The 5,000-nt window shown below is 27.2% G+C and overlaps 1 protein-coding gene across 1 annotated transcript in view; it reads left to right on the top strand.

Moving 5' to 3' along the window:
• The first annotated feature begins 1,188 nt into the window (after positions 1-1,188).
• The window catches only part of Socs16D (Suppressor of Cytokine Signaling at 16D), a 51,726-nt gene continuing 47,914 nt past the window's right edge, over positions 1,189-5,000 (top strand). The window contains exon 1 of the mRNA XM_086543368.1: positions 1,189-1,249. The gene's annotated coding sequence lies outside the window, so the exon portion shown is untranslated. The remainder of the gene's footprint in view (positions 1,250-5,000) is intronic.

The raw sequence follows: 5,000 nt of genomic DNA, 5'->3' as shown, positions 1-5,000 counted from the left end.
GAATAATTTTCTTTATTCAAGCAATAGAAAAAAGTGTATTCGTCATATTGCAGGGGTAACTAATATTTAAGAGAATAGTGACAGACATCATATTCAGCATTTTCTTTTCAAAGATATGATGAATAATGATGCGTCAAATGCAATGTATATACCTACATATATACATACATACGTGTGTGTGTAAATAAATAAATAGATAAATAAATAAATAAATAAATAGATAAAAATATACATATATATATATATATATATATATATATATATATATATATATATATATATATATATATATATATATAATCTGCAAAGCTATACAAGAAAAATCAATGTTCTTAAATTGCAAATGAGCATCAGAAGTACTGATGTATATGAAAATAACTTTATATAATGATCTACGTATTTTTGTCATTTATGATTTTCTTTTGAGTATACAAATAACACATGATGCTTGCTCCATTTCCTTTTTTTTAACTCCAAAGATAATTAATTTGTCATTATTACTGTGTAGTTAGTGCAACTATCTTTAAAAATGCAGATACTGCTATGCATTAGAATATGGATAGAAAGTATCTGTATATCTATTTCCTTTCTATTTCTAAGGTCTCTCTCTCTCTCTATGAAGACATAGGATTTAGTTTGAAATGCACAGAGAGCAAATATTCACAAGATTGTTGGTTCTGCGTTGTATTTGACATTTATCTGATATTAAATCTACAGCGAGCGTCAACATCATTAAAGGTGTAAATTAATGTGGAATCAATTAAAAACCTCTGTAAAGACATTTACGCTTCGCACATCGGTGCTACGTGAAGCCAAATTGCATTTTTTAACCCGATTAGTCTCACGCATAACAGGAACAGATGTAGCCGTGACATTATACGAAATTAATTTAATTAATCCATGGCATATGTTCTCTTGCGCAACGCATTTGTCACTTGTTCTTTAAGAAGCATTTGGTATATAACACATTCCATAAACACGGACTCTTATTGGTCGATTAGGCAGACGGAGTGACATGATCAACCAATCAGAATACAGAACATAGAATATAACCAAAATATTAATCTGGGTGAAAATAAGCCCCAAAAATAATTAAAAGACATGAGGAATTAAGACACAAACAATTAATAGATCATTATAATCAGAGTATAATGAAAATACAACTATGACAAATTTACCAAGTATCAAGCAGATGCATCTTTGTTGTTTTGGATTTTTAGTGTATTTTTCTTCTATTTGTGAAAGTGTGGTAAGTTTTCTTCCTTTTTATCGAGGATTTCTCACCCTAAGAGTAACGAAGAGGAAAAGAGGTGATAAAGAAGGTGTTAAAGATTAAGTAGAGAGAAAGAAATAAAGAGGAATAGAGGGAAATAGGGGCAAATAAGAGGCGTGAACTCGAGGCGTTATGCTATGGGATGGGCTGGGTTTATTTATTTATTATGGACTTATTGTTTTGTCTATCATTCATGCATTTCATGTTTACATTTGATCAGATTTATAGGTCGGGTGGACTCCCCGATATGTATGATTTTAAGGACTTTATTTTCCTCTTTTCACCTCTCTGCAGTGTCTTCAATATTTACGTAAAGTTAGGTTTATTAAGATGATTATTTTGTTTTGTTATTTATTTCCTTTTGTGTTGTTCATAAGTCACTAGATCCTAGTGACAAGCACTAATCTTTCATATTACCTTAACTTTCATTGTTGTTCAATTTGTGTTTACTTTTTTTTGTTTTATTGTTTTCAACTTTCCATTTATAAGTGAGGCATAAACAAGATTTATTTGCTTTGCTTATTTAGTTTGAAATGAGAGAAGTACTGAGTTAAAGTCCCCAGAACATCTAAACAAGACTTTTTGGCATAAAAATTCCCTATACAAGGCATAGTGAATCCTACAATTGTTTATTTAAGATTATATATCTTCGCTCATGCAGCCTAATTGAGAGATGTAGCGGCTTTGCGCTTTTTGTTTTGGCAAGGGCAAAGAAACTTACATCATGTATAACCTGGTAAGATAGAGAGTGTAGACCTCCATAGTGATTTATGGGCAAATAGGGAACCATGCTCTCTGATGCCAAGTATATATGTTGGTCTTTGCTAGAGCGCAAAATATGGAGGCCATGCTGTTGCTAGGTTTAGTCTCACTTTTTATAATTACCAATTATACACACACAGACACACAGATATATATGTATATATATATATATATATATATATATATATATATATATATATATATATATATATATATATATATATATATATATATTATATATATTTATAGATATAGATATATTTACAGATATATATATATAAATATATATGTATAAATAAATAAATATATATACAGGAATATATATATATATATATATATATATATATATATATATATATATATATATATAATATATATATATATATATATATATAAATAAATATGAATATATGTAAATAAATATGAATATATATAAATAATATATATATATAGATAAATAAATATATATATATATTTATTTTTATATATATATATATATATATATATATATATATAAATATATATATAATATATAGAAAAATAAAAATATATAAATATATATATATAAAAAAATATAAAAATATATATAAATATATAATATATACATACATATATATATAGATATATATATATATATATATATATATATATATATATATATATATATATATATATATATATATATATATATATATATATATTTATATATATATATATATATACATATATATTGTATATACACACACATAAACACATACATACATGCACATACACATACATATATACCAATTGACATAAAAATTTACACATATACCTATATATCTATATCCATATATCAATCTATCTATCTATCTGTATTTATGTATATATGAATATATATGTATATATACATATATATATATATATATATATATATATATATATATATATATATATATGTATATATGTATATACACACACCATCACATACACATACATACACATTGTATAAAAAAAAATTGCCGTATAGTATCATTAGTGTTTTTGGGAATATGTCATATGAAAGGATGTATTCCAGTTTTGGATATTTCAGTTAGGGTTGAATTATGTCTTATAAAGGGTTATGGGTTTTGCAATTGAGGTTGAATTATTGAACAATATTGTGGTAATTGTGTAGAAGATATCCACATGCTTTAGCCTTATGCTTTTGGCATTGTGGCAACCGCCAACAATCTCCGCTGTTTATAATCTGGTAAGAAATAGCTTGTAGACTTCCTTGCAGATATGTCTCTAAATATGGAATCGGTTCACGCTCCTTGTCACCAGAATACACATGATATAGTTTTGCTGGCTGTTGCTGATCTGTAAAGTGCGTCGGCAATCCATTGACTCTCCCCCACTTTTGGCTTGTAGAGTGTACCTAGTACCATAGTGTGTTATTTCTTAAGAGATAGAGAGATTGGAAGAGGGAAAATGAAACAAAGAGGGAATAGACAAAAAAGATTACTAAGAATGAGTTGTCTGGGGTACAATGCTGTCAAGGTAAGGCTGTTGTTTAAAGTGTTGATTTAAAGCTGAATAGAGTGTCAGGGCGTTTCTGCAATAGGCATTATCATGTGGCAGATCACTTTTATACTGCATTTTTCCTTTTGTTGAAATTAAGCTATTTATTGCAGTTGTGTAACCAGTGCATCACACCAAGGGCTAATTAGTATGGCTTTGCTTATATATAAAATATAGACTTACATATCAAATGATGAGTCTAGAAAATAATAGAAAACACACATTATAAGATGTCCAGTCTAGGCTAAACATGTTAAGATGTGGCATGCCTTGAATCTTTAAAGGAAATAGGAAATTAAGCTATATCAGTAATTTAAAGTGTAAAGAAATGTGGGTAACTAAAGGAGAAAACAAAATAAAGAAAGAATTATTGAATTTCTTCATTGTATAAGTAATGATGATGATAATGGTAAAAAAAAAGATAGTAATACTATTTGTGATATGATATTTGAAGATAATATTTGCAATGATAGTAAATTAGATTTTTGCTGAAAATATTACCAATGATGTTGACAGCAGTAAGATAATGACAATTACAACAGTATAATGTTCATAATACTACTAAGAAAGATGATGATAATAACACTGATTGTAATGATATTAACTAATAAACTATAAAAAGTTACTACAGTAACACAAGAATATGAAGTTACAAAAGCAAAGCCAATCACACATTTATATATATATTTTTTTTCTTCATATATTGGACCAGCTCCCATTGCAATTATTCTTCAGAGATAATTGTAACAGAAGGTTGCTTTCATTCATTCCATTGGCCTCCTGTAGGAAGCGTAGTTGTTGAAAGATCCTCCTCCACAAATACAGTTAATTTGATTTTGAAGCTTAGAGAGACCTGAATGGCATAATGTTGATGGCAAAACCTCAAAGCATAGCCTGCTATTGGATTGCAACATGAAGCATAGCAAATGCATTGGCCCTTTTTTACTATGGCTTCAAATGCTTGATATTTTGTTTAGCATATAAAGAGAAAAGCCCTTTTTCTTTTTTGTTCATTTCATATATGCCGACAGACAGATAGATAGACAGATAGACCAACAGTAGTTAGAGATATATCAATATATGTAGCCCACATGTGTATGTGTATCTGTAAGTAAATGTGTAGGTGTATGAATATGTGTGTGTGTGTGTGTGTGTGTGTGTGTATTGAGTGTGTGTGTGTGTGTGTTTGCTGTGTAATATATATAATATAGGTTTTGATATATAAATTATTAATATATATTACTTACATATATATATATATATGTCTAGTAAGCATATATATAGGGTTGTATATATTATAATATATATAATAAATATATATACCTATATGATACAAATATATATACATATATATTATTATAGAAACAATACATTTTTAAACAAGTACAATAGTAATATATATACATATACTATATATATCTAT

Source organism: Penaeus japonicus, unplaced genomic scaffold (genome assembly GCF_977035675.1).
Source record: "Penaeus japonicus unplaced genomic scaffold, GWHDUDI00000001_assembly GWHDUDI00000013, whole genome shotgun sequence".
Classification (NCBI taxonomy): domain Eukaryota; kingdom Metazoa; phylum Arthropoda; class Malacostraca; order Decapoda; family Penaeidae; genus Penaeus; species Penaeus japonicus.
Note: the sequence above shows the minus strand (reverse complement) of the source record. Positions and strands in the feature narration are given on the sequence as shown.